Here is a 12803-nt window from a genome sequence, read left to right as displayed (position 1 = left end):
TCAAATTTTTTGCAGATTTTAATACAATAAAAATTGTGTTATTTTACAGTCAAACATTGTAAAAGAACAAATTACCATCTATAAAAGAACTGATTTTTTTTAATGTGAACGTTATTTACAGCTTAACCCTAATTTTTTATGGTTAACTTAAAAATTAGTACTTATTTACTGAGATTTTACTAGTTATTATCTGTATTTTAACAAAATGTGGAGAATCTGTAAAATAAAATCAAAAATTATTAGCCCTTAATATCGATATTTTTTTCTCTCAAATGACAGCAAATAATATTTTTGCTGATTTAAATACTGTAAACATTGTGCCATTTTACAGTGAAATGTTGTGAAAGAACAAATTACTACTTGTAAGTAGTGCAGATTTTTGATGAGGACATTATTTACAGTCTTGGCCTGTTTTTTAAAAACTTTATTTTACAATTAATGTGAAAATGAATGCTTATCTTCTATGATTTTATTAGTTTTATCTGTAAGTTTGCAAAACAGGGAAAACAGGTCAACATTTGAGGCTGATTTGCCTACAGTAAGAAAACAGTGTAATTATATGGTCAAATGTAGCAAATTACTATTCATAAAAGTATAGATTTAGGATTTAGACATAATATACAGCTTTGGCCTGTTTTTTAAATGGTTAATATATACATTTTCTGTAACTTTGCAAGTTATCTGCAATTCAAGAAAACAGTAAATTGTTGTTAAAAAACTGTTAAAAACATTCGTTTCTATTTTTGTTTTTTACAGTGTGGCCAGCAGCAGACAGCACATTGGTTTCCTCAGTTTATGCATCCCACAGTTTGGAAAAAGCATCAGGCTGGCAGCTGGCCTGGGCAGAGCGAAGGGTCGAAGGTGAAGAGTCAAACTGATGTGGACGACCGCATGCCTCTGCCCTGACCTCTAACCCGGGCGACCTCGTACTGTTCTGCTGAGGAGAGCCGAGACCAACATGCTCGACCACATTAGAGACAAACCAGCAGAGCGCATGAGGCACGCAGGGATTAACATGTGCGTCTGTGATCAAACTCCCATTACAGAACATGCAGATGAACATGCAAACAGGCATGACCTCCACTTCCTTCCCCCCGGCATGCTCGGCCGACGCCCCGGCCCACTCCCACAGGCCTCGCTCTGGTCTAAATGGGATCCTGATGTTCTGCTAACCAAACCCCCACCCCTCCACGTCCCCTTCAGCCAGAACCGAGGCTGTTAAACGCGATTTTTTTTGTTTTTTTGAACTCGACCTCAGCTGCTGCAGAGCGGCGCTGACAATTGGCAGCTGTTGCGGTGGTGAGAGGGTGTGAGTGATGCAGTAGGCAGCAACCAGAGGAGATACATCAGATAAACAGGCAGATAACTCAGACTGGTGGTGGTGGTGGGGGGGTCACCTCCAGAACACACATCCACATGCTAAATATGTGAGTAATTGCCTGTTTTATCAGCACATAAGACTGCGGTTGTGGCTTGTGGGATTTTAGCGAATTAACATGCGTGGATGAGAACATTTTAGCTGCCGTGTTGGACCTTGACAAGCTGCAGAAGAAGACAGGAAGAGAGTCTAGAGAAAGGGGAGCCGGTTTAGACAGCTGGTATCATGTAACACTCTAATAAAACTCTTCCCCTTTTTGCTAACATCTCCCTGTGGAGACAAAACCCAAAGTTTGACAAGCCTGCTGGTAGTAGAAACACACACGTACACATTCAGACAGGCTCACCTTGTAAAAACGAAGGGTTTTATTAACTTTGCGTTAGTAATAAGCCCACCTCTGTCTGCCACATTTAGGCCTGAATACTTGAACTGTGATGTGTGTGGAAGTGTGACCCCGCCGTCCTTGGCTCTCTGTGCGATGCTGTATTCCTGGCATCTGTCGCTTTCAGCGGCAGCTCGGCCCCAGGTGTCTGATCCTTAAGTTCTCATGTAGGGTGTGTGTGCAGTCTATCTAAGTTGGTGTGTGAGGTGCTGAGTGACGCTCTCTGTCCCGTTTTGTCAGGATGTGTCAGCGCCCTCGTGGCCTTTTTCTTTCTATCCCTCCAGCGCTCTCCTCTATACGTCTCTTTTTCAGCTCCAGGATAGCCAGGTTGTTCTCTTTTTGAGTTCTAGTCGAGGTGTTTTTTTTTTCTCTGGGCTAAAGCTGTTGCTCTGTTCCTCAGATTTCCCCTCTGAAAGGCTTAATAAAGCCTGGCAAGAGTTGTGAAGTAACCAAGTCTCCAGTTGTTGTTTTGGTTCAAATGATTCACTTTATGGAAAACAAAAAAAGGCCTAAATGGTCATTTCACACTCAATTAGCAAAGCAGGGTCAATTTGGGTGAACAGAAGGTTTAAGGTTTCACTTTATTGCTGATGCTAATTTGGGTTCCCAATCATTGCAGACATAATTAGACGCCTGGTAAAAGTATATTCTGCTCTCTGCTGCTCAGGAACTTGCCATGCTGAGTGATCTGAAATGTTTAGGGGTCATTTCATGTCAGATCATCTGAGGCCTTCTGCTTGACCATCTTTGGTTTGCCTGCACATTTTTGATCATAAACTATAGATATTTAAGATGATAGCTGTAAATTTTAGTGATATATCAACACTTTCGTCCGTTGACCCACTTTGAGCATGTTTTTTTTCGCACTGTGACATTTGAGACTTTGTTTGAATGACAATATCTCAAGAACTGTTAAAGATTAAAGCCTGAAATTGTCATTGTTATTTCTTGTCCTGTCATTGATTCAGCATCTGTAATATTGGAGAAGCAGCTCAAATATTCTGTGATAATGGGTGAATTGACATATGAAAGGAAGTCTCCCCAAACCAGGGTTTATGTCCACAAAGTGGGGTCTGAAAGAAACAAATACGGCCATATTATAAAAGAAACAGATTTTAAAAATTTGAAGTTATATTTTGAGAACATTCTGAAAACTTCAGAAGTCTGTTCTACTGAATTAGGCTATCAAACAATATTATAAAATTAGAATATATTTAATAATATTTTTGTAGTACAACTCAACATACCTGCTCAATCAGTTTTGAAAGTCAAAAATTTAAAAAAAAATCACTTTTCTCACTTTTGTGACCAAGTATTTGATATTAAAAAGTATTCTTTATGTTTCATTTTCTTATTGTGACATGTAGCTAAATATGGTTCTAAAAATACCCCTACTTGACTTCTGCATGATTAGGTTTTGTGCAAATGTGTGTTCAAAGGAGGGTGTTTTCATGTTACCAAATATCTGAGATTATTTGTTCTACGTGTCCAATATGGCAGATTCTGAATTAATGACATGATGATAAAAAAAAACCTGTGAAAATTTCAGGCTTTTATCTTGAACAGTTCCTGAAATATTGTCATTCAAACATAGCCTTAGATTTCAATGTGTGAAAAATGTGCTGAACGTGAGTCGATTTTTAAAAACCATACCTCAGAAAGCACTTCATATATCACTCTGAAAAGTCACAGATTGTATTTCAGTATAAATAGTTTATGATAAAACAGCTTCAAGCAAATCAGAGATGGGTTGAGATGGAATAACCATCAGGACCTTGCTATGTTAAGTGTTGTAAAATGTTTAGGATGCTTGTTGTTGTGTCTCTGGCTGGTCCTCTTCCTGTAACGCTGCTGGCTCCTCCTCTAATTGAGTGCATTTATTTTTACCCTGCGTGGGCAGAACAAGGTAATGTAACACACACCAACACCCACAGATGTACACACGGTCGCGTAAACACACACAAAGTGGCAGTATTCGTCATGTGATGCGAACCTTGTGATAGTTGATGTTGTTATAGGAGACACATTCCAGGAGGATTTGCAGACGAATCTTAAGTGTGAGCTTGTGTGTTTACCTAAATGTGCACGTGTGTGTGTGTGTGTGTGTGTGTGTGTGTGTGTGTGTGTGTAAAGAGCTGCTTTAATCAAATCCACCGCACATCGTCCATCAGCAGGTCTGACTCTCACTCATCATCAGAGTTGTAACTTCACACCGACGCCAACACAACCAGAGGCTACATCCCCTTTTAGCTATTTTCCCCCCTGTTGGATCATCTGCTAAAACTGCAGCCTCGCCGGCTCTTTTAAAGCAGTGATGGAGGACACTGAAGTGCCATCAGCTCCTTTAAACATGTGGCTCTAATAACAGAGGTCATGCATGCAGGTCAGACATGCAGGATTTCAGTCACTTTCTATCAACACGACGTGGATGGATTGAAAAAAAAGGGGCCTGTTTGGGTGTTAGTCTCAGACACCTGACAAACCGAAAAAACCTTCTTGTCGACATCCATAAACTCAGACTGTATCACAATCTGCAGTCCGCGATGAACTCGACTACCTGGTCTCCATAGAAACACAGATTCTGAGCACAGAAGTCTTGCACTTCACCAAATTAGTTGTTACTATAGCTGCTGCCTGATGTAAAACACTGCATTTCAGTTCGATCATTTATAATTCAGCCATTATTGAAAGTTGCCTGCAGCGTAAATCTCACAGACTGTGGCAGTTACAGGATCATTAGAAGCTTCAGGGATGTGAACTGTGCAGTTTCCCCAAATTATTCATGTCATGGACCCCAAAAAGCTGCTCAAAGGCTCCAAAGTAAAGATACTTTGTTGTGGATTTGGTGTAAAAATTGACAGCACTGTGCACAGGTGAGAACAAACTAAGTGAAACTGATAATGAAACTTGTTATTGAAGTAATTATTATTTTGCAAATTCTCAATGGATACATTTTATGTGACAGAAAACAAGTAAAGAAGGGAAAAGTAGGTTTTTCAGGTCCCTCTGAAGACCAGATGTGCTCTATGTTATGACGACAGATGCCATTAGTCCAAACTACTGTACATTAAAGTGTGTAAATGCGTTTTATTAAGAGAAATTCAAATTGTATAGAAAGTTGCACAGCAATTCAGCCTTGTTTATTGATTTTTTAAAAAAATCTTTTCTTATTTAAATCATATATTTTCAGGCAAACTTCTAGTGAGAGTGCTGCACACACCCATTTGAGATCATTTTATTTTGTGTAATAGGAACAAGACATTTCAAAAAAACATTTTTCTGTCATTTAGGAGGAAAATTGTGATTTTTTTCGTAACATTTATGTTTTTTTTATTTTAGGACATTTCTCTTAATGTTAATTTAAAGATATTTTCCAACAACAATTCCATTTTTAGTGAAATAATTTCTGTTCTGTTCTCACATTGTTGTTTCCTTCTTTATTAACACGAGAACATGTCTGCCAATTTGACTGTTCTCTCAGAAATGTTGGACTCTTTTGCTTCGACGTCTCATCCGTTGGTTTCCTTTGTTTCTCAGCAGATTAAATGAACGCATAGTGTGTCTTGAATTTTTTTCATGGGGCTGCTGAAACAAATAGCACAATTTGTTAATGTATTTAAATATTTTTTTTTTGTGAAAATGTCAGAAATTCACAGCTTTTCAAATGAGACTACATGCCAGTTTCCATGCAGTTTTCTGTTCTAGTAACTCAAATAAAGTTGGAATTTCAACAGTTACTTGCACAAACAAGCAAGTTAAAAATGGTAAAATGCTACCAGGATTTAAAAAACATTAAATGAAAAAAGTATCAGCAAATTATTAATGTAAATAACTGTCAGCTGTATCATTCATTTATTTAAATTTAGAAATTATTTGCATGAAAGAAAAAAAGAACAATTAATTGAGAAATTATGAGGAGACTGATAATGAAAATAACTACTGGCTGTAGCAGTGATTTACTTAAAACTAGCATACTAGAACAAAAGACAAATAAATGAAGACATTTTCAGAAGATTGATCATGCAAATAATTGTCAGGTGTAGCACAATTTTTTTCCCAAAAATATTAATTATTTAAAAAATTATCAGCAGGTTGTTAATGAAAACAATTGTCACCTACAGCACCAATTTATTTAGATTTTAAAAAATTTGCATGCAAGAGCAAAAGAAAAATCAATTGAGAAAGTACCAGCAGATTTATAATAATAAATAATTGTCATTTGTAGCACTAATATATTTACATTTTTTTTACAATAGTAATTAATTGCAAAACTATGGAAGCCCGTTTAGATCACTTGAAAAAAAAGCCACGTTAACTCATAATTATAAGATACAAAGTCATAATTATGAGATAGTAAGCCATAATTATGAGATAGTAAGCCATAATTATGAGATAGTAAGTCATAATTATGAGTTTGTATCTCATAATTTTGAGATAGCATGTGACTTTTTTTTCAAGTGGCAGAAACGGGCTTCCATACAAAATGATCACAAGCTTGTTCATGAAAAATAATCGTCAGCTGTGGCACCAGTTTTAAAAAATCATTTATTTGCACGATAAAACAAAAGATAAATCAAGAAGTTATCACCAAATTGATAATGGAATTAACTGTCAGGTGTAGCACTAATTTATACGTGTAGACTCATATTTTATGATCTGTTGTGTTTCATATGCAGGTGAAATACTGATACACGGATGGAATGCAGTGGAGAGAAACTGCACTCACAAGTATAAAGTTGGAATATTACAACCTGCAGTGCAAATACAACACTTGGGTATGAATACATGTGCTACTCTGCAGCTCAGTGCTCCCCTGGACTGCACAAACGAGCTGTGAAAAAAAAAAAAAAGAAAAATCTGGCCAGCCCGTCACTCCTGCTGGAGCCCCCGCCCCGCCGGTCTGTTAACGGGAACTCCCCCTAAGTTCCCCGGTTCTCCTCTCTCTGCTCATTCTCTCCATGAGCTGTCACACTCACATATTCCCACCCCACACACACATTCACACACACACACATACACACACACACACACCGAGCGTGTTGAAGCAAACCTCCGTATTTCTCTGCTGTTCCCCCGGTTACCGACCCAAGACCAAAAAAAAGCGGCTGTTTGATTTCGCAGTCTGCGTCGAGCCTCGTCGTGACAGAGTTTGGAGACGCCTGGAGGAGGAGGAGGAGGAGGAGGAGGAGTGGAAGAGGGGGCTGGAGGAGAACAAGAAGGTAGGCGATGGTGTCCAAATGAGTGTTCTCTCCTCTGTCTGTTTGGAAACTTCACCGTTTCCTCGCTGTGTCACGCGTAATGTGGATATCGCCTGAACCGTCAGCTGGAACCAGGGCGTGTTTATTCAAGTGTTTCTGCGCGTAAAGGTGCGTGCGTCCGCGCGTGCGTCCGCGCGTGTCTTTCCACATTGTGTACGTGTGTGTGCGTGCGTGCGTGTCGGTGTGTGGTGTTGGGGGGGGGGGGGATCCTCGAGTTGCGTGAAAAGGAAGTTTGCAGATCGTAGCGGATCCTAAAAGGAAGAGGAGCAACCTGAACCTGCAGGCTGCAAAAAGTAGCCACAGCTCATGTGAGTGAAACCTTAGAAGAAAGGTCCTGAAGCGCTCAGGTAGCTGGATTTTCATAGCGCAAGTGAACTGAACTCCTGCGTTTAAGTGCAATTTTGTAAGCTGGATTCAAGATACTCGCTCTAGTGCACTGGAAAAAGGTGATTTTTTTAAAAAATGAAGTTGATCCAAATTGAGATAACAAGTAGCATTAATGCCACTGGCTGAAGTTGGATGGACTTGGATCATTTGAGTGCTCTGAAAGGAACAGTTTGCATTGCTACAACTTCATTTTGAGGATTTTTCCAAGTTAAATATTCGCTTTGCCCGAATATATATGTGAAACACGATTTTGTTATTGGACTTCCTGAGTCATCTGCACTCAGTTGAGTTGAAGCAGTAAAACTAAATCTGATTTCAAGCCGATCGAATCCTTAATAGTAAACTGGCATCACCAAATGACATTTATTAGAAACTGTGCTTTAATGTAACTTCAACTTTAATACACTTTATACAGTGTATATAGCTCAAATCTAAATGTTTGGGTTTGGATCTGTGCAAAATTTTTGAAGAATATGAGAATATTATGGGCTAATTATGTAAAGTTATGTAAACTGCGATTGTTTGCTCTGCAGCTTTGGTGTTTTCTGCAAACACGTGTCCTATTAATACATTTAAAAGCACAATAATTCATCTTTAAAGCACTATAACCAATGTATTAAATAAATAAGCTTATTTCTGTTGCACAAATAGAAAAAATAGGACGAAAAAATACATCTTGGATGTCAATACACACATGTGCTGGCAGTTTGTCACCACTGTATGTCTCCTGTCTATGCGAACGCCCTCCAACGCTCCCACAATGTGTTTGTGTGTGTGTGTGTATGTGCGCATACGTGTATGTGTGTGTTGTCCGGGTGGTGATATCCTGTCAGATCCTGCAAGGTGGGGGTCGGTCACAGGGTCTCCCCTCTGGAATTCTCCTAGAATAGATGCAGCACACACACACACACACACACACACACACACACACACACACACACACACACACACACACACACACACACACACACACACACACACACACACACACACACACACACGCACACACACACAGATGCACACACGCTCTGAGAAACCTCTTCAGTCACTTTCAGGTCTTTTCTTTTTTAATGATGACCCATAACAACCTCACTGCTTTGATTTTGTTCCATGTAAAAGACTATTGTAGCACATCTGTCTTATTTCAAAGCACCACAAATTGATGTTGTGCTCTCAAGTTAAAGTGTGTTTTCTCTCCTTGACATTGACATATGTCCCTTTTCTTGTTTCATCATTCGATTTTTTGATTTTTTTGTTCCATCCACTCCGCTTCAGTGCATTTAGCTGCTTTTGAAACTGCTTTCATTCAGGTGTTTGTCAAGCTGCTGATTCAACCTATTGTTGAAAGTGAATAGAGTCCGTTAGTCATCACAATTGTGCTTTTATTGCTATACATCCAAGTTATTTTCCACTATAGCTGGAGACAAGAATCCATCTTTGTTCTTCTTTCTTCTTTGCTCCCTGGGTGTCAAAGCGTCGACACTCCTAGAGATGTATTTCTAAAGGACCTTTAAGCAATCCAGACAATCCCAGACTTAAAATATAGTCTTTCTGTTGTGCGGCTATTCTTCTTTCTCTTGTACGTGGTGCAGAGTGACGGGAATGAGTCAGAGAGGGGATCAACAAACCAATGCTCTCTTGTTGCTCACTGCCTGCTCGCTGGATGAATTTGTAAGATGATTGATGCTTGAATGTGTGTGTGTGTGTGTGTGTGTGTGTGAGGGGAGGAACGAGAGGATCTTGTCTGCTGTAACTCGAGCCCGGCTGGACACACTGACTCTTTGGAAGGCCACAAAAACTGCTCTGCATGAACTGTGTGGAATGTGGAAGTTTGTGTGTACGTGTGTGTCGCATCTCCGACTGCAAACCCTCAGAAACCGACACCTACAGACGCCGGCGTCGTAATCACAAAACCCATCGGTGACAGACTCTGAATTGAAATTACAGGTATATTAACATATTATTTTGAAAAGCTGACAACAATTATGATGCTCAGTAACTAGATTCATCATTCGTCGTGCAGAAACTCACAAGCGCCTCGGGCTTTGGCTGCTAAAATATGAAGATTTTCTGCTTTTCTGTATTTGGTGCCATTGTGAATTACAGCGATGCACCAATCTGGCTTTTGTCTCTCAATTCTAAGTCTGCCAGTACTGAATACCAATCTGTACTCTACTTGTTTTAATAAGTTAAAATCTGAAACTCTCACTTCATGAAACTGACTGGTTTACTGGAATAATAATTGCATGCAAATATGTATTGATGAGGCCATAGACAAGGCCTTGCTGTTGTGCAGGAAATGCATTCGTTGGCTTTATGTAGTTAAATACAGGGTGGATTTTGTGAAGATTATTGACAAAGAGTCCTTTTTCATTGTGGGCTGATGAAATCTGGCTGATATCAGATCTGCCTATTTAGGAAAAGTCACTTTGTTGATCAAAAAACAGAAAGAATATATCCACAATTTGGATAGTAAGCTTACCCTAGATGTGTTTTTAAGCAAAAATGCTACAAATGTTACGGTAAAACAAAAAGAAACTTAACATTATCACCTTTCACTCAAAGATATTGTGCTTTATTTCTGGAATTGGTTAATTGAGAAAATAACTGAAATCATTACATTGATATTCAAAGAAGGTATTGGTTACTACACTGTACACCGCAACTCTGTTAGAAAAGAGAAATAGCTTGATTTGGTTATATTTTTTCATAATTTTTACCTGTTTTCGGCCTGCACTGAGGACCAAAGGCCTTTTTATGGTGCATAACAAACAAAACACACATGTTTTGACTCCTCGTCATTGATGTACTGAACAGTGCTTTCCTGGTGTGAAACATGATGTTGGGTTAGCTCGGGGTCTGACGTGTTCTTCCTGTGTAAACTTATCCAAGAGCCTCAACCCACAGGGGGAAAATTAGTAAATTCACACTTAGAGGAGAGAGTGAGGGGCCTCGCTGTTTGCATCCTCCTTCCCCCATTAATCAAGAAGTGGCTGCGGTTTTGCTCTTATATCAAAGGATTTCAACTCTTTATCGCCTGTATGTGACACACAGCACAGTGGTTACTGAGATAATGATGCTAGAAGGTGCTTTTTTCCCATCATGATCTGTTTTAAAAAGGCACACTGCTATCAGTTTAATCGTTTTAAAAGACCACCTTTCACCCACACGTTGCGGAAAAGGTTGTTTTCTGGGTTTTAACTTCTAGATAAGTTGACGAATGTTCTGCTTTGCTTCTTCTCGGCTCGAGTCGATATTTTGTGGGCGAAGTGGTGGGCGGACGAGCGACAGAGTCCGTTTTGTATTTATGTGAGCCATGGTTTCTCGCAGTTCCCCACAGATGTGCGTCTTTTCACAGGTGCTTGTTGTTTCCAAGCTTTGTGGGATTGACTCTGAGTTTATGTGTGTGTGTCTGTGGCGGGGCATTCACGTGTGATATTAATCTGGGTTTTATCCATCTCTCAGTTAGGTGTAGAAGGACAGTAAGCGCCTAGAAACAAATGTCCTATTGGGATACACTGGGAGTGTCCTGATGTAATGGAGTAACGGCTGCGGTTGTGGAGGTTTTAGTGCAGACAGATGTAGGTTGGATCAGTGGGCTGAGTCACAAACTGCACACTCACAACGTCCTGCTTCATTCTTGCTCATGTCACGTCTATTAATATCTGTTTTAGGATTTAAATGCAACATCTCTTGTTGCTGGGGCAGAAGCAACAAATAACATTATTTTTAGATTTAGATCAACTGTGACAGTTTGACAGTTAACTGGTTTCTGATATTTGATTGGAAAGTCAGAAATCACATGATATATATATGTTGTTAATCGTCTGTTTGTCAAAGAAAACCCAAAAGATTGCTTTTAGCAGAGTGAATTATTGTACTTTTATTGCATGTCTGTCAACGCTGGACGAGGGATTTCTCCTCTGTTGCTTTTTCACTGGTTTCTTGTGTTTTTTTTCCTGTTAGAAAGTTTATTTTGGGAGCTTTTACTTATCTAAGCTGAGGATCTAAGAATGGAAAGTGTCATATTTGTACAGATTATACAGCACTTTGAGACAAATTTGGGTTTGTGATTTTTATATATATATATATATATATATATATATATATATATATATATATATATATATAAATAAATAAAAAAAATGTGATTTTTAAAAAAAATCTCTTCTCTTATTGCTAAAAAAGCATACAGAGGGACTTCCATTACAAATCAATCAAAATTAAAGAGCATACCGTGTTGCATTCAGTTTAGTTCTCCTGAGGTGTACTTTTGCTACAATTTTTAACTTCCTGCTGTCTTCTGGAGCTCTGAAGGGAGACTATAGAAGTCTGTGAAAATAACCTCAATGATTTCATCAGGATTCCACTGAATTTGGACTTGGAGGCTAGACATTTATCACAGAAAGCCTCTGTTGCCAGACAGGTCCAAAGAAAGACGATAAGGAGTAGCGCTGTGGAAAAAGTAACTCAGGCCACTACTGTGAGGCACTTTGTGACACTTTATCAATTGTAAAAATCCAGCATTTCTGAAGGTTAAATGATACAATGGATTTGTACCATCAGTCTTGTTCATTATAAGTTTCCATCTTTGCTAGAGTAGCACTTTACTGCATATTTTTAAGTTTCAAAACTGTGATTTTGGAGGATATTTGTGGTTGCTGTTGGACATAAAGACGCACAGAGTTAGCATTTAGTTTGATAATTGGGAAAATAATGTCAATAGTTGCCTTTTTTTTCATTGTTTTCTAACCAAGGGAGTGGGCACATTAAAAAAAAAAATATTGTGTCTGTTTTACAATTTCAAATGATGCACGTGTTTTGTGTGTCTGTTAAAGCTATACCGGCTCAGACATGCAGGATAATGCACAATAGGAGTGCAGTCAATAAAAAAAAAAAGTTATGTAACCGGAAAATAACAGAAGTGGAAACTGTGTTTGAACTAACAGCAACACACACCTCTTTATTTAAGTGCAGACAACTCCCTAAATCAGTGTTTAACTCTGTCACAAAGCTACTGTGTGTGAATAAGAGTTTTATGTACATGTTTGTCAGCAGATGCACACAAAGAAGACAAAATCCAGAGGCGTACAAAGTTTTAATTAAGCGTCATTTCTGGATTACTTTTATGGGAAACCGTGAGTTACATCATACCCACACCCTGAACTGTGTTGTGTGTCTGGCTGTACCTCTGCTTGTGTGTGTGTGTGTGTGTGTGTGTGTGTGTGTGTGTGTGTGTTGGGTGTGGTGTGTCTGTAATCAAGCCAACATTAAACTGTGTACCAGGCCACCGACTGCTGTTGGACTTCTCACATTTATGCTTTCTAAATCATTCAGAGTGTGATTTATGTTGCTCTCCGCACCCACATGTGCTCACCTGCCCTCGGTTGTGCAACAT

The 12803-nt window shown here is 39.0% G+C and overlaps 1 protein-coding gene across 3 annotated transcripts in view; it reads left to right on the top strand.

The window, feature by feature from the left end:
* Positions 1-6708: 6708 nt before the first annotated feature.
* Positions 6709-12803, top strand: part of ppp2r3a (protein phosphatase 2, regulatory subunit B'', alpha) — a 66865-nt gene continuing 60770 nt past the window's right edge. The window contains exon 1 of one of the 3 annotated variants that reach the window (XM_055005879.1): positions 6709-6979. The gene's annotated coding sequence lies outside the window, so the exon portion shown is untranslated. The other 2 variants (XM_055005880.1, XM_055005881.1) reach the window with 2 other exon arrangements.

This window comes from Amphiprion ocellaris, chromosome 20 (genome assembly GCF_022539595.1).
Source record: "Amphiprion ocellaris isolate individual 3 ecotype Okinawa chromosome 20, ASM2253959v1, whole genome shotgun sequence".
Lineage (NCBI taxonomy): Eukaryota > Metazoa > Chordata > Actinopteri > Pomacentridae > Amphiprion > Amphiprion ocellaris.
This window is presented reverse-complemented; position numbering and strand designations above follow the sequence as displayed.